At 40.4% G+C, this 25834-nt stretch overlaps 1 pseudogene; it reads right to left on the bottom strand.

Moving 5' to 3' along the window:
• Window positions 1–22016, bottom strand: part of LOC147625353 (uncharacterized) — a 56748-nt pseudogene extending 34732 nt beyond the window's left edge.
• Between the last annotated feature and the right edge of the window lie 3818 nt (window positions 22017–25834).

The raw sequence follows: 25834 nt of genomic DNA, 5'->3' as shown, positions 1-25834 counted from the left end.
GGCGCCCAAAATGATTTAGCATCTCCATCAGCCAATTGCTGTACACAAATGGATTGGATGAAGAACCTGGAATATCCATAAAGAATCTACAAAAATAAAAGTATATACATGATTGCATCAAAGCACAAATGCAAGCTAGGCGCACATATGATTTTCCACCATCAAACTGACATCACTATCTAGAGAATTCACATCTTCAACAACACTCAAAACTATAGAGTTATCCTATGTGCGAATCATCAAAAACTACATCACTATCACCACAACATCCATCTTGTGTATCAAGAAGGATGCATTCATGAAGCATGCTGTGGTAAAAGACATGCAATTTAGAGCTCAAGGAGCTCACAATAGCCATATTTATGGCCACACTTGGAAACCTCAACTTGGAGTTGTGAAGAGGAAAATGAATGGCAACAAGAGCAAGCAAGCTCACAGCAGATTGAACATTGAACAAAAAGAAGCAAAGAGAAGGAAATGTGCCATGTGCTGGGTGCTGTAGCAGCCAAGGAGAAGGAGGTAGGTGAGGCAACAACACGACAGCAATTCTGGCTATAAGCAGAAACGCGTGTATACACTCATCCAGAAATGCGTGTATATGCGCGTGAACAGTCTGTGCAGACAGGATACATGCAGATATACACGCGTGTATACACCCATCCAAAAACGCGTGTATATGCGCGTGAACAGTCTGTGCAGATAGGATACATGCAGATATACACGTGTTTCTACACGTGACCTGCGAAAAAAAAATTTGAAAGCGACCGACCTCTGACAATGTGTCCTTATAAAAGGCCCACTGTCGCCCCTGTCAGAATCGTTCACCAGATGGCAACCAGAGAAGGAGAAGGATGGAGACAAACCCATAAAGGAAAGAGACAATAGCATAAACAAATCTGAGGAAAGAGACAAGGCAAAGGACAAACTGACTCACCTCTGAAAAAGTGAGTCTTCTTTTTGGTCAGTTTCCTTCACCCGTGTGTGCTCCTTGTGTGCTCCTTGCACTTAGGTTTAGTGCTCTGTTGGAAGAGGCAAAAACGAAGGAGAGCAGATCTATTTTTTGAAAATGTTTATTTGGGAAAGACGGGTTATTTTTAGTTTAAACAGGTCGTCGCGTGTAGAAACGCGTGTATCTTCACGTTTATGATAAATCAGCCGCGTTTATACATGTGATTTTTAGGATCTAGCCGTGTTTATACACGCGATTTGTAGGATGTAGCCGCATTGATACACGCCATTTTCAGGAAGTAGTCGCATTAATACACGCGATTTTTAGGATATAGTCGCGTTAATACACGCGATTTTTAGGATGTAGCCGCGTTAATACACATTTTATACTTTCATTAATAACAGATTATGATTTTGTGTTTTTTGGTTTGTACATAGGATGTCATCAACCTCCTCAAGCAGTTCTGGTGAAGATGAGACAATGCGTCATCGTAATCGCGATGTGTGGTTGGGACAAAGGATCAAGTGTATGTGTAATCGATGTCAAGGATGCATTGTACGAGCACGTCGAATTACCTTGAATCACATCTCCATGTATGGAGAATGGAATCAAACAGGTTTAGAGGTGAGTAGATGTAAATTGATAGTATTCAAATGACTCATGGTATCCAAATTAAATTAATGGAGTTGTAATATATAAACTCTAATTGAAGCAAGATGCAGTACCACACCCTAACATGGTGCCCTACGCGCGGCGAGAGCACGCAAAGCGTCGACGAGATGATGCTGGAGCTTCGGGATCTATTGTCCGAGATGAGTGGGAAAGGGATGACAATAGCCCTGCACCCCACGAAGTTGTGGAAGAGGAAGTGTTTAATGATATGGTGTGGAATCTTTTTAAGGATGATCCCAAAGGTATGGACGACGATGATATGGAACAAGAGCATCTTTACAAGGCTTCATCAACATCCGTTTTTGAAGGGTGCACATTCTCTATTTTACGTGCTTCACTTGAACTACTCAATATACAAATAGTTTATGGATGGAGCAATGCAAGTCTTGACGCATTATTGAAGTAAGCATTCTAACTTGTAAATTTGAATTAGTGGTTTAAGGTTTAAGATTTAGGACTAATTGATGATATTGGATGCAGACTATTATCGAACATGCTTCCAAAGGAAAATAGACTACCCACTTCAAGAGACATAGCGAGGCGCTATGTGACACCTCTTGGAGGATTGGATTATGATCACATACATGCATGCGTCAATGATTGCATTCTCTTTCGTGGGACGCATAAGGAGGCTCGACATTGTCCCACTTGTGGTGAAGAAAGGTATAGAACAGATGTGAAGAGTTTTGATGTACCTCGTAAAGTCTTGCGACACTTTCCTATAATTCCTCGCATCAAACACATGTTCAAGTGCAAATCCATAGCAGAGCTCATGTCATGGCATTCCTCACATCGATCGGATGATGGCATGTGGAGAATTCCCGCAGACACTCCTGCTTGGAAGCATATTGAAGATGAGTGGCCCAGCTTTAAAACAAAGCCCAGAAACTTGAGACTTGGCCTAGGTATGGATGGAGTGAATCCATTTGGTTTCAAAAGCACCGCATACAGCGTGTGGCTAGTTGTGTTGGTGAATTACAACCTTCCACCATCAATGGCGATCAAGAAGGGACATCTTATGTTATCCCTTCTAATTCCAGGGAAACATAAAGTCAAGCATATGGATGTTTATCTCGAACCGTTGATTGATGAGTTGGAGGAACTATGGAGAGGTGTTGCGGTGGTGGACATTAGTAGGCCTCCCTCCTCTCGACACTTCGACTTAAAAGCAGTGTTGATGTGGGCAATGCATGACTTTCCAGGATACAGCGATTGTTCTGGTAAGAATTCTAATTACCTCCCTACTCTAATACTATTGGCTATATTAATTATAAATATTGACTTTATTATTCTAACTTTTATTTATATTTTAATAGGTTTGAAAACATCGGGTAAACATGCATGTCCTGTTTGTGGCCCTTCATTAGTACATGAGTATGCTGACGGTTTGTGTAAGATCATATTCGATAATCATCAATGATTTGTCCCCTCAGATCATCCTAAATATGTTGCTAGTAAGAGTAACATTCCTCCACAAACACTTCGTGCAAAAGATTGGAAGCGTATTTGGGAGTCTACAAATATTCTTCCTCCAAATGGCATGAACAGGTATAGTAATGTTTTTCAATCTTGTTTTGTGTAGTCTCTAATTGGATTAAAGGTCACATAGAGCAATCCCTTGTGTAGGTACTCCATTTTTTTCGGCTACCATATTGGACCCATCTTAAGATCAGCCATCTTCTTGATCCCATGCACATCTTTAAGAATGTGGGATCTGGTATTTTGGAACATGTTATTGGTAAACGAGACAATGTTAGCGTACGTGAGAACTTGCGGGTCGCAAGACGTATGCGTCAAGTTTGGCCACGAGAGGAGGGTGGGCACGTTCGTCTTCCGCCTGCACCATGGATTATATCAAAGAAAGAGGAGAAGCAGGTAAAGCAGGCCATCACCACTTTGCGTACTCCCACTGGATGCATGAGATCATTGAAGGGAGCCTTTACAACCACTAAGAAAAGAGGTGTTGAGCAACTATATGGGTTGAAGTCCCATGATTAGCACAAGACTAGCATCGACCATTGTGCAAATAAGAGTTTGAAAAAATGTATTTATAAGATGGGCGAGCTTGTGAGGTATGTAAAACCCATGTCAGATCACCCTTCATTATACCTTGCAAAATGAACGTGCATGAGGTATAACGTACTATTTATTTATTTTTCAGATATGTTAGTTCCAAAGCAATTGATCCAGCCACGTTGGATGATGCGTGTGTTATGGCAGTGGAGGTGGTTTGTTTGGTAGAGGAGACTTTTCCGCGAACCATTCTCACAAGTCAACTACATCTCATTGTGCATTTAGTGGATGAAATCGCTTTATGTGGCACTGTGCATGCACGTTGGATGTTCTTCCTAGAGCGCTTCATGAAGACCTTAAAAGACTTTGTGAGGCAAAGTGCAAGGCCTGAAGGAAGCATGGTCGAGGGTTGGTTGATACAAGAGTCTCTTGTATATATTTCAGAATTTCTTGGTCAGGTGGACAGCTCTTTGCCACGACTATGGAGCAATGAAGAGGACTTGAGGATGACCTCTATTGTGCCTCAAGGAAAAGGACAAAGTAAAGTAATTGACAGAACATTGATTGATGATCTCAATTTCACTTGCATCCTTAATAGTGATGTGATGAGCAGATGGGTTATAAGATATGAGGATGCAAAGACAAAAAGGCAAGCAGAAAGAGCTCTCTTTCGGAGGCAACATGGCTCTCGTAAGGCGTACCCTAAGCATCTAGCAACACTTCCGAATGATATCCATGTTGATTGGTTGCATGAGGAGGAAATGGAGAGAGCAGAGAGCGACGAGGGGCTGCATATCACAGCGGAAGAATGGGAGTATGCACGAGGATGCATGTTAAAGGTACATAGAACTAATGTTTTACATTAGTTGTAAGTGATTTGCTTTTAATATTTATTCACATTGCTTACACAAATATTGCTTCGATTTTGGTCCAGTGCACTATGTTCAATGCTACATGGTGTGAAGGCAAGCATTTTCGAACACAAAGAATTGATGAAAAGAGGAATACACAAGATTGCGGTGTCATTAGTAGCTTTGAGGGAGCTAATGGAAAAATGGATGATTATTGTGGCACAATCCAAGACATATTTAGGCTTGACTTTCGTCGCTTCTTTGTGTATGTTTTGGATGTCAAATGGCAAATGAACGTGGTGGAAAAAGGGCCTAATGCAACGATAAAACGCAACGCAAGTGGCTATGTAACTATTGACTCTACAAAGTTTTGGCAAACAAAGAAAGATAGGCTCGTATTGCCACAACAATGTAAGCAGGTATGCATTTTTTTACTAATGTGTTTCATGTACATATATATCTAAGCTCGCATACCCCTTGACTTTTGATATGCTAATTAATTACTGCAGTATGTGTATTTGAGTAGGTTATCTATCTACCAATGGTGCATGATATTAAATGGTGGTACATCATCCCTATTGCACCACGTTCCAAAGTGATGTATAATACATTCACTGATATGGAGCATATGGAGGATGTAACAAGCCGCAATGAAGATGATGTCGAACATGCCAATGAAGATGTTGTGATCGATGATCAAGAAATAAGAGATGATCATGATAATGAGGATGAGCGTGCCATTTCTCATGATCATGAGAATGACCCTACCATTGAGGATGATGGTGATATTGACGAGGATGATCAGGACATCGATACCATTATCAATGGACAGAATATCGATAGTGGAATAAATTTAATCATATCCTTACAAATTGATCAAATGGATATTGATGTTGATCGTTTGGCAAGGATGGATCTTATTGAAGATGAGATCGAACCCTAACCAATCCGTCACTGTAACGTTCTAAATTGATGACATTTCTATTGTATGTGTTGTCTTTTAATTATCATCTCATGATTTATTTTTGAATATATTTCATTGTTGTAAATGCATGTAGTGGGATTGTGTAATGATATATACTATGAGATGGTTTAAAGAAAATAGTTTTTAATTTTGTAAAGGAATTTAGTTTTTCTTAATAAAGCGTGTATTGATGCGTGTATTAATGCGTGTATAATTACGTGTATATACATGCGCTTATACACGCGCTAGTAGATGCAAATATACACACGAATTTAAATGCCAAAATACACGTGCTCGGTACTATTCAAATACATGCGCGACCATACACGCGCTCGTAATTTATTGCGTGTATGGCAGCATTGTCTTGTAGTGTATTCCATATGATGCACATGCCAATGTAACTTGATTTATCCACCTGGTCCATCAAGGGAAAAAACACCACCTTGGTTCAAAGAAACAGCCTCAAGGATGGTATTAAATGCTCTTGATTGATAACTATTTAGACTCCTTTCCATGGAAACAGACAAATCAGCATGTTGAACAGAATCAAACATCATCTCTTCCATCAGCAAACCACTATTGACATTGGCAACACTTGATCTATTAGGAACAGGAAACCCTTCAAAATCATGCAACCGCTTTTCATACTATTGTAAGAGGTCTTGCATTTGCAAACATAGCTTGATACTTTTCTATAGAATGACAAACACCAACATCTACACACCCTCTCTGCTACTGCAAGGAATGGAAAAAATCATCTAAAAGCTTGGTGGAAAATTTATTCCAAAGGTTTCCAGGGTATATATGCTCACAAAAAAACCATTATAATGACAAATACTTGATGCCGCTAGAATCCTATTTTTTGAAATGCAGCTTCTTGGAGGAGACACATATATGGCACCACTCGTCGCTCTCTAACATTCCTATGGCTTCACATGCAGCCTTAAAATAGGGATACAAATGCCCATTCACTATTCGTAAGTCCTCAAAAGATTTACAACCTTTGCACACTGTAAGTAACATGCGTAAGTAATATTGCTCACCTGCACTCGGACTAACATTATATATACGTCCGACCATTTTTTCCCTTTTCCTTTTAGTCCATGATTGAAGAGCTAAATTTCACACCCACTTACAAAGGAAATCAACATATAGCAAGCTACTTGCATCCATATATAATTGATTAGCTTTGAACCATTCGGTCAAAGATGTTCTTTGGTTTCTGTCAGAACTAATCACATCATGCAAATCATCCTGATCATTGTATAGCACATTATTGTGCATCGGGAGATGGACATGCAACCTTTGTATATCAGGCTTTTCATCATGCAAATCATATTCGTATATGCTCTAGCATGCCCTCTGACGCATACGTACCATGCATCCAAATATTTACTAACCTCAATAACCCCGTGTGTGTCTTGCAACTCTATAGTTTCTATCATGTCCTTTGTATGCATACTTATACAAATACTTTACGACTATAATGGTAGAGCATACTTCTATGTTAATATGGGCTTTGTATCTCATAGATAGAAAAGGGTTATATGGAACAACGCATCGACTATCCACCCTATGATCTTGTACCTGTATGAAACTACCATCATCTCTTCGCATGTAAGTTGGATATCCATTGCCATCAATGCTAGTAGTCTCGAAAAAATTCTGAGGGTACCGATGTTTGCACCTCCCGCCGTTAACCATGCAAGGAGAGCGCATATTTAGTTCCCCACATGGTCCATGGACATTACAATGACTAATTATGTTGTGTGCTACTCAAGAAACATCACCTTATCGTCGGGAAGTTCAGCACATACCAACATATCATAGTGAGCAATCTCAACCGCTTTACTTCCACTTTCCAATATCAATAATATATCATGTGCACGTGGCAAGCCTCTTTTTTGAAATTCAATAACAGAAACAAATACCAACACCCTTCCAAATATTTCTTTTTTCACCAATAAGTGCATCATGTCCTTATGCTTCTCATAAAGACCCGTGCTATTAAGTCAGGTCGCGATCTTGGGCAACCTGGCCCAGAAGTAAAGCATTGGTTATTTCATCCCACTTAGGATTACAAGTGAAGGTAATAAACAGGTTAGGTTCATCCATCTTCCTAACAATTGCCATTGAATCCTGGTACAACTGATACATATATCTAGGCCCCCCCAGTATAAGAAGATGGTAGAACAACCCTACATCCCCAGCAATGCCCCCAAAGATTCTATTAACCCCATCGCTTGAATTAACCATATCTGCAAGACCTTGGTATTCTTCAGCACACAATGCTGTCTGATTATTGCGTATCCATGCTAATCTAGATTCTTCCATGCTACTATATGCATCAACAATGTACTATTGCAATAGTCGACCATCGCGCAAAAGGCAGACATTTGTATCTTCCCTTATCTGTGGTCTATATGCATAATATTGCCGTTGACTTACAGTCTTTGTCTCCTCATTTGAACCTTGTCTATTCCTACCATTGAGTGGAATTCCAACATGCCAACCATCCTCTCCTCGAGGAAATAGAAGAATATATAATAGAGGCATATATGAACAGTGCAGGTTAGGTTTTTTTTTTATAGCACCTGTATGCAACACTATTTGAATATCTCTATGCCCCACATGTAAATCATCTCCTTGACCCAACATGATAGCTGCTACCTCACTTCCTGTAGGAACGGAGTATTGCCTTGAAGTTGATGGCGCTTCAGTGATGACCATTCTCAAATCTGCATGTGGACTTGACTACAACATTTCTCTCATTGTACGAAGTCCACATGCATACCGATTATATCCATACATCATTGTTTGCAATTGTAAGGTTCCTCCCTTCTAAAATGGGAGAAACACTTAAGATAGTCTGCTAAGTCTTATCTTGGGAAAAATTTCCTATTCATCGACACCTTGGCCCTGTAGAGATTCAAGGATACGATTCATAGGTATGACCTAGCTCTATCCCGCAGGGGGAGCGTGATTTTCTAAACATCAAATCACCCATAGGGTAATTGATCATAAATTGGGCAACTACTAGACTTGATTTCTAGAGACAATACTTTTTTCCTCATCTTATGCAAGGCACCGCTGGCCTAGTCTTCTAGAATAGAGTTGCCCAGGAACCTAACTATCTAACATAGGGCTTTCACTTAATCTGTTGGAAATCTACCCCACTAATCGGGTCCACCCGTCCGTAGGATGGTGCCGTCAGGGCATTCCATCCTCCCACTTTCCACCCTACTCACGCATCAATTTGTTTTCTAATTAATCCTACCACACTGTTTGACATAAATAAACATATTCCTTAATTAAGGTCCTTTTTCACAAGGTTCATTAAAACAGCCTTCTTACACAATACAATCATACCAAAGACAAGATGTAATTATATAAAAAGTTTATACATGAACCAATTCCATACAAGCCAAACCGGCTCTCTTATTCTTATTTTGCCGATGATTTAGAATTCGGCCTTCCAGCCTCTACATGCTGGGCAAAATCCTACGGGACCATACACCTCATCGGCGAGGACTCAAGCCGGCCTGTCGCCCTCTCAGGCTCCATCGCTCGATCCTCCCGCCCCTCAGAGGGATGTCTGCACACTAGGGTGGGCTTATTTACCACACTAGCCTGGGCCCTCAGAACTAGGCAGCCTCATAATCTCTCGCCTCAATCGGCGATCCTTATTCTCCCAAAGGTATGAGGGATACCTTGGGCCATTCCTGGGCTTTGCTAACGACGCCGCCCGGCTACACAAGCACAGAACGGAGTTAGCATTGAAGCCAAAAAAAATCTTGAATTCTAAAGATAACAACTTCAATGCAATTTACTAAATATAGCATTCACAATTCATGAAGATAACAATTTCAACGCAATTTATCGAATACAACATCACATAATTCGTAACTTCATATAATTTTTATGTCGTCATTTTAAAAGGAAAAGACACCATTCATTAATACTAATTTAAGAAAAATCTCTTCTTTTTAAAAATTAACCAAGCTAACCTGGCCACCGTTTCCTTGAGGGGCTTGAAAAGGGAGGACTGGAGCCGCATTGGGCGCATCTTCCCCCATCTCGTTGTTACGTGCTCCTCTTGAGGCAATATTTTGTCGTCTCCGAGATGAGGCCATCTTAGGCGTCGCCTTGTAGAGCTCGCTGCTGCGATCGAAACGCTTCAGTCAGATCTGAATTCCGAGCTCGTTTGCTCACCGTATGAGCAAAAGAATATGGCGCACGAACCCTTTCTTGAGGCAAAAAACCCTTATTAAAGTCTACGCAAATGGGGGGGATTGTGAGATGTCCTTAAGGGCAAAAACGTGGAGAGGGCTGGGAGGGGCTGCTGGAAGTCTCTTCACACGGGGGGGGGGAGAAGAGCTAAGGACACTGCCTCTAAGGAAGAGGAAGGTGGAGGAAAATTGGCTTATCTAAAAAGAGCCAAATGAGGGGGTGTGAGAGGGGTGGCTGCAAGGGCGGCTGTACTGCAGCAAGTACGCTACGCAGGGATGGACGGCGGTACGGACGGCGGTACAACAGGGGGTACAACAGGGCATATACGCTACACAGAAATGCGTGCCGTCTGTGGAGCACCCCGGGGATTTATATAGCTAAGGGGTGAGGGTACGGGCGTTGCGCAAAGCAAGGGCGAAAGGACAGTGTACCTTCACAGGCTATGGATTAGTGGCTTACATGGGTCTAGGGGAAAGGTACGGTGTCGGTTGTCCGAGAAAGGAGTGGTACGCATGTACCTTATCTAGTCTGGGGCAGCATGGGTGTCCACGTAGGGGTACGCGTGGACCATACAGTGGGCGGCCGTCCTTTGGTTCTCGGGCAACCATTGTGCGGGCACCCTAGTAAGTGTGTACGGACCAAATTTTTGGAGCGGGATACCCAAATTTGGGACGCCCGCCTCGATTTGCGTGCCGGACTGCCCCGGGGGACGAAAATTTTTTTTGTCCGGGAGGTTCTCGTCGTCGTAGGGAGGTTCAGACCGTTCGTCAATAGGACGCCCAGTCGTCGATTTATTAAGGTTTAAAGGTCGTCGATTTTTAACTAAAATGATTGAAATTAGCGTATAGGCTTGATCCAGTGTCCGTTTTGGATGCTGTAAAATCCTATATTAGGGTAAAATCGCACGCAGATTCCAAATTTGGACTCAGAATTTGAAGATTTTAATTAGAAATGACTCAAATAATAAAATCATTGATTTTTATACCATAAAAACTCATAATTACATGGACATTTCTTTATTAGTGAAGATGGGTACGTTACATCCTTCCCCCCTTAAAGAAATCGAGATGTCCTTATCTCGTCATGAATTGGGGATAATCCTTTAAGAGTGTAGCTTCATCTTCCCAAGTTGCATCCTCTTCAGGGTAATCTTTCCACTGAACTAGATGTTCTACAAGAGTTCTATTTCGGAGTTGCCTTTCCCTAGAATCTATGATGCTACTGGGCTGTAATTCAAGGACTCCTTGAGTAGGGATTACAACTTGTTCATCATCAAGAATATGATCGAGACTAGGGACATATGGTTTTAACAAACTTACATGAAATACATTATGGACTTTGATATGGGCTGGGAGTTGGAGTTTATAGGCACTTTTACCTAGACACTTGATAACTGTATAAGGACCACAATACCTAGGACTGAGCTTCTTATATTTTCCAAGTGATAGAGAACTTCGTTTGGGTCGCACTCGTAGAAGAACTCTGTCTCCTTCCTTGAAGATCCTTTCAGACCTCTTGTTGTCAGCATAAAGCTTTTGTCGATCTTGGGCAGCTTTAATATCCTTTGCCTTGGTTTGTTCCTCCATTTCTTCGAGCATTTTCCTGGATGCCTCAACTCTTATGGTTGGATCAGAGAAATTTAGAGGAGACAGGCATTCTTGCCCGTAGAGTGCCTTAAATAGTGACATTCCTATGCTTTGATGATAAGACGCATTGTAGGCAAATTCTACCAGAGGAAGGTATTGAATCTACCTTCTGGGTTCCCATCCACAGTATGCCCTAAGAATGTCTTCAATTACTTGATTGACTCTCTCAGTTTGGCCATCGGTCTCTGGATGATAAGCTGTGCTAAAGCAAAGTTGAGTTCCCAGAGCTTGAAATAAAGACTGCCAGAATTTTGAGGTGAAGTCAGAATCCCGATCACTTACTATCCTTTTTGGGAGACCATGAAGTTTGAGGACTTCCTTGATGAATATTCGAGCAACATCAGAAGCTTTGAACGTCTTCTTTGCTGGTATAAGGTGAGCTACTTTGGTAAGTAAGTCCACTACTACTAGAATGGAGTCATATCCTCCTTGAACAGTGAGGAGACTTGTGACAAAATCCATACTAATGCACTCCCACTTCATTTGGGGAATATCTAAGGGTTGAAGTTTTCCAGGCATCTTGACCCTTTCAGCTTTGATCCTTTGGCATGAGAGACATTGCTTCAAGTACCGAAGCACATCATTTTTCAAGCCTGCCCAATGAAAGCTCCTTCTTATAGCATTTAATGTTTTTGCATAACCTGGGTGCCTGCAATAGGGCTATCATGAGCTTCATGGAGGATTAGTTTCTTTAAAGCAGGATCCTTAGGGATACATAGCGTGTGATTGAAGTAGAGGCTTCCTTCATGAGTGGAATATCCCTTGATTAGATTCTTCTCTTTCTCTGAATGTCTCCCTTCTTCTACTAACTTTATTATCCTCTGATAATCTGGATCATGAGATGAGACTTCTTCCACCTTGACCAGTATGGGATTATTTGGCATTGAAATTGCATTCAAGAAAGATTTGTGGCTAAGTGCATCTGCTACCACATTATCTTTCCCAAGGCGGAATTTGATGTCGAAATCATATTCTTGTAGAATTTCAATCCATCTCCTTTGCCGCATGTTGAGGTTAGGCTGGGTGAAGATCCACTTTAGACTTTTGTGGTCAGTTACAAGCTAGAATTTGCCTCCCAAGAGATAATGTCTCCATAATTTGAAGCAATGAACAACGGCTAAGAGTTCCAAATCATGGGTGGCATAATTTGCTTCATATTGCTTCAGCTTGCGGGAAGTATAAGCAACTGGTCTTCCTTCTTGGCCTAAGACACCACCAAGTGCTAGACTAAGAAAACTTGCTGACCCTTACGTGTCCCCTTGAGAAGATGTTTTGCCTTGACTACCCTAGATTTAGGTTTCCCTGTGATCCCCTGAATAGATATTACTTGGCCATGCTCATTTTCAAAAGTGATACTCCCCTGGTTACAATGAATGCTAGCTTTGTTTGCAATAAACCAATCCATCCCAAGGATTCCATCATAAATTCCTAGTGGCAAGACTCTAAAGTGACCATGAGTTTGCTCATTACCCAGCTCAAAATCAAGGTTTCCTATAGAGTGGCAAGATACTACTTCTTTCCCACTGGCTAACTCTACAATCATTCTTCTAGCTGTTTTTTGACCCAAGTTTAATTTTTGCAAACACCTAGGAGAAAGGAATGAATGGGTACTGCCACAATCAATCAAAAGTTGAAATGGCTTATCGTGATGAGTGGCGGGGGTTTGGATTACACCAAATTATTTATTCGGACCTTGGTGTTCTACTGCTGCATGGACGGTGGCACGCTCTTCTTCAGCCGTTTTCAAGGTCGGTTCTTCACTTATAACACAGGCAGTTCTAGCAACTGCTCCTCCGTGGCCTCTGCCATGGCCACTGCCTCTTGCACCTTGGTGGGTAGGGGTTCCACGGCCTTGATTTCCTCTGTTACCTTGGGGAAATGATATTGCCATCTTGAGATAGTTGGCTCTAAAGTGTCCCAGCTCATTGCACTCAAAACACAGAGGGCCTTCTTTGGAAGAAGCAGCATACGAGCAGGGGACAAAAGAGTTGCCTTGTCGCCCTCTGTTGTAGTAGGGAAAATTCTATTGAGGTTTCTTGTAAGGTTGATCTCTAAGGTTTGCCTCAGAGCAAGATCTCTTTTGATTCTTCGGTTTGTTAGCCTTCATTTCTTTCACAAGGGGCTTTGCTCGTATGAGAGCATCCTGTAATGTGCTTGGCCTCATTGCTTCAAGGTGGGAATCTAGGGGTTCATTTAGCCCTTGGCAGAAACGAGCCACTTGCTGGGAAGTAGTCATAGCTGGGGCATACTTCCGAAGGGTAATAAATTTGGAATAGTAGTCCTCAAGAGTTAAGCTACACTATCTAAGACTAAAAAACTCATTCATCTTTATGGATTCATGGGATGGAGGAAGATATCTTTCCTTCACTGCCTGCTTGATATCTTCCCATGTTTGAGAATGCTCGGTGACTTCCTTGTCACGGCACCACTGTTTCCACCAGAGTTTAGCATCTCCAATGAGGCGAAACCGTGCGAGCATAGACTGATTTGCTACTCCAGTACCGGCAGCAGAGAAATAATCGTCCATCGCCTCAATCCAGACTTCAGCATCCTTCTCAACCTTTGAACCTTCTCCTTTAAAGGAGGGAGGTTGCATTTGCTTGAGCAGGAGCTTCTTCTCCTGGGTATCGGTGTAAAGAGCATTGGGAAGTGGAGGGTGGTTGTCCTGGCCATCATTGTAAAAACAATTTTAAGATTACAAGATTCATATTTGCACAACGTTTGGAGAGTAAAACATTGAAATTATTTTATTTCCAAATATTTACAAGGACAAGTTTTATTACAAAGATCTGAGACTAATATAATTAGTCTTATTTGACATCAAGGGAAATTTCTAGGTTTGGCTATGACATAAGGGTAGAGCGGTCCACATAGGTGAAATATGGGGGTTCCGCTGTAGTTTCTAAGACTCTAAAAATTGATGGTAAGGGTGGTAAACTCTGGATTGGGGTAGATCCCAACACAGCTACTCTATCAACAGGTAAGACCTGCATCACTTTGTCATACACCCAGCGATCCTGAGGTATGCGAACCCCATCTATAGTCACAGAGGTGTCGGCCCTGGGGGTACCGAGGACGAACCAAAATAAGCGGATCATCTTCAGCTTCTCAATCCAACGAATCCGCTTAAGGTCGGTGGTGAGGTTCCCAATTTGATCTGCATGGATGAAGAAGTATCTCGGCCCACGACTCCAGAAATCTCTACCCCATCCTCTTTGAATACGAGAGAAATGAGGGAGGGATATCTTCTCTAATATCTGCACCATGGTGTCGCAGAACTCGAAATTCGAGGAGTGACTAGTAGTCTCGAAGATGCATTGGAAAACTAGAAACTTGGAGTAGGCATCTTTCTCTTCCTACAGTCATTCAAACATCAATTCACCTTATTTGTTTTAGTAGGATGTTTTTACTAATTAGCATTATGTTCAGTAAAACATTCATTGCAAAACAATCCTTAAATGACAATTCCTAGGAGCTAAGATCGGCTCTGATACCAATTGTAAGGTTCCTCCCTTCTAAAATGGGAGAAACACTTAAGATACTCCGCTAAGTCTTATCTTGGGAAAAATTTCCTATTCATCGACACCTTGACCCTATAGAGATTCAAGGATACGATTCATAGGTATGGCCTAGCTCTATCCTGCAGGGGGAGCGTGATTTTCTAAACATCAAATCACCCATAGGGCAATTAATCATAAATTGGGCAACTACCAGACTTGATTTCTAGAGACAACGCTTTTTTCCTCATCTTATGCAAGGCACAGCCGCTAGAAGAATAGAGTTGCCCAAGAACCTAACTATCTAACATAGGGCTTTCACTTAATCTGTTGGAAATCTACCCGACTAATCGGGTCCACCCGTCCGTAGGATGGTGCCGTCAGGGCATTCCATCCTCCCACTTTCCACCTCTCTCTCTCTCTCTCTCTCTCACACACACACACACACACCCCAAACACAAACACAAACACACTAAAATATTTCTCTCTCTCTCTCTCACTCACTCTCTCACACACACACACACTTTCTAGTCAAATTCAAAAAATAATTTTTAAAAACTTTCAACATATTTCAAATTAGAGAATACTTCATAATACTTTCACCTTTTAAAAAAAGACGCGCGCGCACACACACACACCCCCCAAACACATACATGGCAAGATAATGTAATAACTCTCTCTCTCTATCTCTCTCTCTCTCTCTCTCTCTCTCTCTCACACACACACACACACACAATCAAACCTCAAACACAAACACATGCAAACACACTTGTTAGTCAAATTAAAAAAACATTTTTAAAAAACTTTCAACATATTTCAAATTAGAGAATACTTCATAATACTCTCTCTCTCTCTCTCTCTCTCACACACACACACACACAATACTTTCACTCACTCACTCTCTCTCTCTCTCTCTCTCTCTCTCACACACACACACACACACACACACTTGCTATTCAAATTAGAGAATACTTCATAATACTCTCTCTCTCTCTCTCTCTCTCTCACACACACACACACACACACACACACACACAATACTTTCACTCACTCACTCTCTCTCTCTCTGTCTCTCTCTCTCTCTCTCACACACACACTTGCTATTCAAATTAGAGAATACTTCATAAGACTTTCACCTTTCAAAAAAAGGCACGCGCACACACCCCCCCACACTTCTCTTACACACACACACACACACACCTCAAACACAACCACACATGGCAAGATAATGCAGTTACTCTCTCTCTCTCTCTCTCTCTCTCTCTCTCTCTCACACACACACACACACACACACACACCCACCCACCCCAAACACAAAAACACATGGTAGTATAATGCAATCTCTCTCTCTCTCTCTCTCTCTCTCTCTCTCTCTCTCTCTCGTCGCACACACACACACACACACACACACACACAATCAAACCCCAAGCACAAACATAAACACACTAAAATATTTCTCTCTCTCTCTCTCTCTCTCTCTCTCACACACACACACACACACACACCTCAAACACAAGCACACACATGGCAAGATAATGCAATAACTCTCTCTCTCTCTCTCTCTCTCTCTCTCTCTCTTTCACACACACACACACACACACACAATCAAACCCCAAACACAAACACAAACACACTAAAATATTTATATCTCTCTCTCTCCCTCTCTCTCTCTCACACACACGTGTGTACTTGCTAGTCGAATTTTAAAAAACATTTTTTGAAAACTTTCAACATATTTCAAATATATTTTTCTGCACAAATACATGTTTTTTTTGGAAAACACAAGAGGGTTCCAAGAAAATACCAAATAAAGGATTTTTTTTCGGGAACAAGAGCTTCCCTCACCCTGTACACGAGAGGGGTGAATTTGGCGATGACCATCGCCTCCTCATAGTGTCAAGTTTTAGTCATACATACTTTTTATTTAAAAAAACAATCGGATTACAAAAAACCCATGCGATCTGTGACTCTTTATTGGACTTCTCGTATTGCATGATTTTTTTTTGGGGTGTGTACTTTCAAAAAAATTACCAACTAGATGTTTTCTTTAAAAAAATGCACACCTCAGTGAATAAAAGCCAGTCTATCTCAGTTTTTCAGGATGTTCATATTGTCGAGCTTCTTTTTCTGGTTCATCAAACTTTGTTTCAAGTGTTGTTTTACTGGCTCAGCTCTGTTTCCAGCTGCAAGTAGTTATGAAGTTCTTCCCTTCACCTGTAAGGTCTAACAGTCCAAGGCGTCTACCCATGGACCTTCCTCATGGGAACTTGTAACCTTTCCTTTTTTTAATATATTCAGCTGTTTTGACCAAAAAAAAAAATGCACACGAGTGCCGGAGGAGTTATTGACCTAAAATGTTTGACGTTTATGAAGCAAGCTTCACACCACACTAGGAAGACTTACAATGCAAGCTTTGACAAGGGGAGATGCATTTCACACGCCAGCAAACCAAGTCCATAAGATAAGACGTGTCCGGCCCACGGCGGCCTACAGTGAAGCCAAGTCTAAAAGCTCAGGCGAGGCCCGTACACTGTGCAGACACCAGTGCACACTGCACAGTGTAGCCACTGGTGGAGTTCGAAATTGGTGACATTGAATTTGGAGAACGTCAAACTGACAGCGTTTAAGAGGTTGTGTGTGGAATCTTGACGTAGAATGGCGTACTCAACTATCATCATCATCTTGCAGCCAATCCAGGGGAACCCCAGCATTGGACTGTGTGTGAGCCTGTACCATTGGTTGCACCTACAGTATACACAATACATACCAGATCATGCTACTACTGTGTACATATAAAGTACTACAGTGCTTCAAAACAGTATCTATTTATCGTTGCTAAAAATCATCAGTTCAGTTGCTTTTGCTTGCTCCAGGGCCCAGGCTCCAAGTTGGCGACGTGGGCCCTTGGGGCCCGTTTGTAACCACCGTGGCCACACGTGGGCCCTGCTTGTCAAGTACATCGACGTTTTTTTGCCCTTTTCACGATTCTTGGGCCCCACTTCTGACCCTCCAATCATCGACGACGCTTGCCGTCCGGTCTTATCTCCAACTCCCACGCTGACTAGGCTTGGTAGCTTCTCCTGTCCACCACAAATTTTTGTAAATCCAATGAACAGGCAAAACGTAGAATTCTGGTTTTTTTGGGGGGGGGGGGGGGGGGGGGGGGGGGGGGGGGAGGCAGAGAGTCTAGAGAGAGAAACTTAGCGCTTCTCTCATATGGTTAATAAACGATCTTTCCCTTTAATAAAACTAGAATTCTCTATAAAATATTTTAAAAATCTCCTTTTTCACCTGCAAAATTTAGATTTCTCATCAATTCCAAAAAATTACAATACATTTTAATTTTATTTAGTCTCAATTTCTCACAAAAATAACCTTTGAAGTTCGCTTTGTCCAACGAAAATTTCACATATCTATTACATATTAACCATGGACAACCAAGGCACAAGGAGAGGAGAGAAAAAAGAAATCCTAGATTTCTAAAAAATAAGAAGAAAAAATCCCTTCAATTCATCCTTTGTATTTTGATTGACCCTTTGTATTCCGATTTCCATTCCCGTGTTTCACTTCTTAATGTCTTTTACATACCCGCAGCAGCAGCAGAGCAGCAACGCGCAGGTTGAGTACTAGTAAACACTTATTGGTTATCAGTTTTCCCATCAAATCACTCACACGTCGATTTGATGGCTATTGAGCCTCTATGTGGTATTTCCAAGCATAACTTTGCTTTAAAGCTTTGGTGAGAGAAAATTGAGTTTTATTATGACCCAATGGGCCATAGAAACCACATGAATATTCTTCATTTGACTTTTGGGAAATTGTTGGAACTAGTTGATGAGAGCCAAGAGAAAGCTTTCAACAATGGGGACATTTTATTCTCCGCCCACTTGTTTGTTTTTTGATTATGTCACTTAAGCAATATCATATGAACATTATTCTCCTTTGCATGCTTTATACTTGCAAAACCCTTGCCAACTAGTTGAGAGAAGAACAACACATTAAAGTAAATCGTTGCATAATGACTAATGAATTACATGATCTCATAATCTTTCTTCTAATGCTAAGTAGTAAGAATTTGAAATAAAAATGCAATCTTTGTTGCACACTAGGAAGTGGTGTTCCGAGATTTTATAAGCACTCTACGTGGCGTGAGAGAGATACACACAGACTGAAGTTCTCTCTCTCTCTCTCTCACACACACACACACACACACACACACACATGCACCATCTCACAAATACATATATGCACATATACACAAGGCAAGACTTAGATGGCCATTTGGCCGCAATAAGGAGGTTATGTAGAATTTGTGATCTCCTATGCACGCCAAAAGGCTCTACATACTCTCTCTCTCTCTCTCTCTCTCTCTCTCTCTCACACACACACACACACACACACACACACACATACCCACACATAAAACCTTTTACATTACATAAAAATGGTTTATGTGAAAGAGTGCCATTTGGAGTGCATAAAGTATTCTAAAGCAACTCATGCACCCCTATGGAGCGCATAAAGTATTCTTCTCTATCCCCTTAGCCATTTTAGCACACACATGGTTATCTTTCACACACACACACACACACACTCACACACACAGACACACCTACATCACTATGTGTGTGTGTATGTGTGTATAAGATAGCCATTTGGAGCTATAAGAATATTCTAAAGCAACTCTACAAGAGCACAAGATACAGAGCGATGGTCCATAGCCATTTAGCGCGCATACTACGTTTCAACATTGTTAAGATCTCAATATTACGCCAAACGATACTAGAATTCTCTGTGTGTGTGTGTGTGTGTACATGCGCACACACAAACATATACATACATACATACATACATACATTCACACACACATATGCTTATGTGTGTGCCAAAAATAGATCTCCCGACAGATGAAGAGGAAGAAGAGGAAAAGGAAGACGAAGAAGGAAGACCACTGAAGAAGATCAAGCCCACCTCATCTAGACCACCTTCTCCCAACCCTGACTCTTTGAGTGATGCCCCAACAACTGATGGCGCTCTCTCGCAGTTGACTGATTCCAAGCGCATTGTCGCTTTTCTTTATTAATCAATTGTATTACACGTGTCAATGACGAGGACTTGAATGTGTCTTTTTGTTTTGCTTTGTGAATCAATTTCCTGTAAGTCCATTGATGTAACTCTAAAAGACTATTGGCTCGATTCTTGCCTCCACCAGTCTAGTGTGCTTAAAGTAACCTGTTCTTACCATGTAATGTGACTTCTCCATGCCTTGAGCTGACCATATTGACAATGAACCGTATGTCTTTGCAAAATATGGTGTATGATTATAGAGTATATGCTACAATCAATGACAACAGAAAAAAATCAAATGTATGTATTAGTCGGTCTCATAGTATTGAGATTGCAGCAATTTTTAAAGTTCTTACCATGTAACGAGTTATTGAGATTGCAGCAGTTTTTAAAGTTCTTACCATGTAACGAGTTACATGTTGATCACTCCATCCTGCAAATGAATGCCTTCCTCCAAGTCTCTAATATGTTTTCAAATAATTTTATCTCACTATTGCTCCATGTCTTTTCCTCCATGAATACAAAGATCTTGTCAAGTGAAATCCACACATCTGCCTTCCGATTTTGGATTGAACCTTCATTTCCAATGTCCTTGACTGCATTATGTAGATCTTTCCATCGATTAAACATCTTTTGCTTGTTTTTATCTCGATAGTCTTTGAGGCAGTATGACAAAAATCTTTTAGCTTTCACACCACCTATTGATGGTTTTCTTGGTACTTTGTTGCCCCCTTGTGACCGCTTGTCATCCTCCTCAATTTTAACATGCCCCCCATCTAAGCCAATGTCTGATAGCATTTTTTCTATTGCTTTGATTGCTTTTAGAGGTTCTTTTTTAGGCTTTAACGTCCATGCAAAAAGCATATGTACAAATACACTAGCTTCTCTACAATTCTACATAGTGCATGCAATGTGCATATGTGCACTCTGGATAGAGGAATATCAAGCACTGCTTTGAAATCTTTATCTTTTAAATGCCTATCAGGAGCTTTGTTCCATAGTACACGATCTAAAGTCTTGGCACTTGACATGCAATATAGACATGGACTCTTTGCATTTGCACCTTTGCTTATGTTATACATGCATTTTAGAGTCTTCAAATCACCTGTCATGTGCCATTCCACTTTATATTCACCGAACCCAGGCACATGAAGAGCCCTTCCATCTCTTTGCTCACTAATCAGTGATGATGGAATTGTAGTTTGATGAAACACCCAATGCAAAATTTCAAAGTCTTCTTTATCCACCTGTGTCATTAGGAAGAAGCTCATGTTTAATACAAGTTTCGTGTTTAAATTATTTCAACGTAATACACAGTCATATTCAATGATAAAGAAGATACCTCAAAAGATCCAATCGGCAATATGTTATTCTCCAATTGAACATTGAAATATCTTGCATCATCTTTTGTAATTGATGTGTCTAAGGCCCTGTTCATTAGAGTGATAGTAGCCCTCTCCATTTTTTTGTTCTTTAAAATCTCACACTCATCCAGTTTCAAAACAAATTTTAGAACTTCACATTCTTCTTGACTAATCTCAAAGAACTGAACTCCGTACCTTTGCAAAGCTTCAAGATCAAAGAAAATATTGTTGTGTTGGTTAAAGAGTACCTCTCTGTCTTTGGCAATAAATGTTGCTTCAATATGTACTGGTGAACCAAGCTTCTCAAACACCTCTGAGTTCACATGTTGGCGTGCAGACTTTACTTGCATTGGTTTTGGAAGTAATGAACCTTTATGCTTCTGACTTTGACATTTCTCTACTAGTGCCTTAAATAGTATACTATATGCTTTCTGAGAGGTGCTAGTCTCATCTAGCATTGCTTGCACTTGAGTTGCATTGAGCTAGTTCTTGTTTATAAAAGAAGACACATGCTTCTCATTGATTTTTTGAAACTTCTTTTGATACAGCATCTCTTCCACTATTCCTTTTGGTACCAAATGACTATAATGCACTCCAGCTTTGGAATGTATCTTGGACTCTAGATGAAGCAAAGATCTAAAAATAGAATAACATCAAATCTGATTACCTATGTCTAGTTTCAAACAAAGAACCTAATCTAAAAAGAGAAATATATATGAAACAAGAGTTAGCGTTACCTTACAGCTTGTACTTGCTTCTTCATCACTTCCAACTTTCATTTCTTGTATGTTGCAAAGTTGCCTTCTTCTTTTATGTGGCCCTAGTGCTGTGTCCTTTCTCCTTAAAGCATCAATCCTTTTATCCAAGTCTTGAATTGTTTCTTTATTTGCCATAAGCTTCTCTGCATACAACCCATTTAGTTTTTTTATTTCAGTGTTCTCTATCTATAGAAAATCCCTCTGCTGTTCTGCAACCATCGCTTTTGTTTCCAAGTGTTGGGCATAACCCAGCAAACCTTGTCTTCCATCACCTGTGAAATGTAGTAGGTTTGTAATGTTGTAAAATGGAGGTGATGCATTTGTAAATGGATCCTTGGGATACATTGACCCATCAGTCCACAAGTCCAAATGATGCTCTCCATTATTCCTCCTTTGCTCTCTTTGCTCATAACATTAAAACAATATCTTATTTTGTTTCTTCAAACGCTGGTACTCACATTGTATGTCCACATGAAGATGGTAAGTATCATATGTTTTACATGCACCATTTCTACTACTGTTTACTGAGAATTTGAGTATCTACATGTGTTGTTGAAGGTGGATTAATTGGAATCCCCAAATTTGGATTAATGTTCTCATTTGCAAAGCTAGTATTTTCTGTTCATCATAAAACATATTAAAGAATTGAAACAAGAATTAACTCGATTAGTAAGGATATTTTTTTAAAAAGTTTCACTAGGAAAACCCCCCACGGTCGAGATGATGATTAAAGCTTTCCTCGAATCTTTTAAATGCACGACTATCTCAAATTCTATGAAATCTTGGTTCTAACAAGTTTTACATGCATCCAACAAAGAATGCTGCCTCATGATGAAACCTCATTGAAATAATATGTATATTTTAATATATTTGAACCTACTATTATAATAATAAAAAATGAGTTGAATTGTAAATTTGGATATGTTTTAAACCTTTTTTATTTTCTCTCTCTAAGCTGAGTTGGCACTTCTTACAGGGCCCAAAATTGAGTCCACATTTCTCCTAATGAATGCCTTTATTTTTTAGCCTCCTAGCAATTTCAACTAGAGGGGGTTCAAATAAATGTAGTCACCAAATAGGGTAATCAAGGAGGGAGTTACCTTTAAAAAATTGGTCAATTCTAGCTGGAGGGGGTTCAAATAAATGTAGTCACCAAATAGGGTAATCAAGGAGGGAGTCACCAAATAAATGTAGTTGCCAAATAAGGTAATCAAGTAGGGATTTACCTAAAAATCTCCAACTTTTCCATTAAACAAGCCATTAAGATGAGAAATGCCTTTATTGTTAAGCCTCCTAGCACTTTCTTTTTGGGTCAATTTTAGCCTAAAGGGGCTTTGAATAAATGTGATCACCAAATAGGGTAATCACGGAGGGAATTACCTAAAAATATCCAACAACCTTTCCATTTAATGAGTCCGATGCTCTCCTACCAAGCCTTAATGACAAAGGCAACATATGGTGAGCCCACAACCTTAAAAGGGGCTTGCCAGAAAATTTTGTTCTTCTAGTCTAAAAATTTCCACTTGCCATTGTCTTTAACTAGGGACACCTCTTGTAACATTATAGCCCAATCAAAAGTTAATGATAGGGCATCTCCTAACTTAGTAGCAATTCTGGCTCTAGCATGTTTTTGCATCTTTAAGGTCCCTATAACCTCCCAACATCCCTAATTGTGTAACTCAAATGAATCATCTTCTAGAAAACTAGTGATCCTTGATTTAGCAATATTACATTTAGAGCTAGAAGAATTGGCAAAACATTGAACAATATACAATGCTCTTCTCACATTGTCATTGTTAGCCTAAAGGAAAAGCAGTCATTTGCAAAGCATTAAATAACTAACTAGCCTTGGCCTCCCAGTTTCAGCCTAGTAATTGGTCCAACTTGAGCTACCTTCTCTAAGGTAAGGGGGAAAAGGAGCAAGAGGGTAAGCTTGCCTAATAGGTCATAAGACGAGACTAGGCACCTCTTCCTAATGTGAACACATTGAGAAATCAGTCTCCCAAATCCCAACTTATGCATTACCTTGCTAACAAAGGACCAATGAACTCTATCATAGGCCTTTTCAAGGTCCATTTGTATCATGATACATTTCTGCTCAAATACGATAGATAATTCCTTCCCAAAATATTCATAATATTGTCATAAATATATCTACCCTTTATGAAACCAAACTATCTCTTACTCACATAATCCTATAGAAAAAGAGAGGTTATTGTGGCAATAGCCTTGGCCAAAAACATTTAGCAAGGTGACATTCATCAAGGCAATGGATCTCAAATGATAAAAAAAGTTATAGGCCAATTGCTTTTAAGAATTAACTTGATGATCCCATCTTTGATTCCCTTCTCTAGGTTCCCTTCTCTAAATGCCTTGATAAAAATTCTAGTAATGTGTTTCTTGAACCTATCCTAGAACCTCAATGAAGAATTCCATTGACAACCCATCCCACAGTTTTGTCTCTTTTTCCATTAATGTCAGAGCATCCAAACATTCCCTTTGTTCAATTAGTCTTTCAACCCACATAGTATGGTCAGAGGACACTCTTTTTCAGCCTCAAATCTAGCATGTGACACATCATCTTGCATGCTCAAGATATTTTCCAAACTCCACCTTTTTGCATGGTGTAGCTTATCTATTTCTGTCTGCAACAAACATCAAATTACTTAGTGCACATAAGACCAAAATATACCCCTTATAACGTGCTAATTGGTTCATTTTAGCTCTCTCAATTGGCAATGGGAGTTAAGCACACAAACTTGTTATAATTCTATTTTATCAATTGTATCGTGTATACAAGGTCATCAAACAACAACCTTTTTCATAATGTCAAAATAAGGTCATTAAATATGGATACATTTTCGTACATACCTTGCCTCTTTAAACACCATAGGAGGCTGCACCATATGGATACATGCTTTCTGAATTTTTCATAGGTAGAGCATGGCTCTTTATGCCAAAGAGGTGATAGTCCAAGTGGTAAAGTGTTTGCCTAGGACCGAAAGGTCTTGGGTTCAAACCCTGCTTGGACCCCTCGGCGGCACCTCTCATCCGCGCTCTCCATAAGCTTCCCTTTCGGCGTCGATCGTGTTCTGGCCGCCTTTCCCAGGAGGACTCCAGTGTAGCCCCTCCGCTCTCTGTGGTCGAGTGTGCTCGTCGCCCTCTTCAGAGGGCCGCGTAGATGGTCTTGTAGCTCACGACACCAGCGTGGCTGGGATGTTGAGCGAGTTGTAATGTTAACTATTAGTAGGATCTCTCTCCCGAAAAAAAAGAGCATGGCTCTTTATGACACATTAAAACATACAAGATTTTGCACCTATTAAAACATGAATTTTCCCTCTCCCTTCCCTCGCCCCCTAAACTTTTCCCTTGCCTCCTTCGTATGAGAGAACACATTTGATGAGCACGTGCCCCAATCTGGCTATTATGGATACCTACCCCATTGGATAATTCAAATAAATAATAAATCTATTACCTTGTTTTAGTGACATTAATGGCAATCCTAGATCCAATGTAATCATCATTCTTGGGGGGTTCACCTAAAAATATGTAAGTATACCATGTAATGAAGGGGTTTTTTAATTGAAAATTTTAAGATAAATTTATAAAAATACATTTATAAAAGGGTTTTTTAAATTGATTTTGAAAAAAACCTGTAAGTCCATAAAAAAAGGGGTCATTTTATTCATGAAAAATTCACAAGGGGTTTTCTAAATACCCCTTGAACGCACGTGATACATAGGGTTTCTTAGTAGTGCACCCCCCGAGTCGTCATTAAGAACAACTTGTTCATGTGTGGAATATACAAATATAACCATGTTAG

Source organism: Cibotium barometz, chromosome 24, assembly GCF_041138505.1.
Source record: "Cibotium barometz isolate CiBa-2024 chromosome 24, ASM4113850v1, whole genome shotgun sequence".
NCBI lineage: Eukaryota > Viridiplantae > Streptophyta > Polypodiopsida > Cyatheales > Cibotiaceae > Cibotium > Cibotium barometz.
This window is presented reverse-complemented; position numbering and strand designations above follow the sequence as displayed.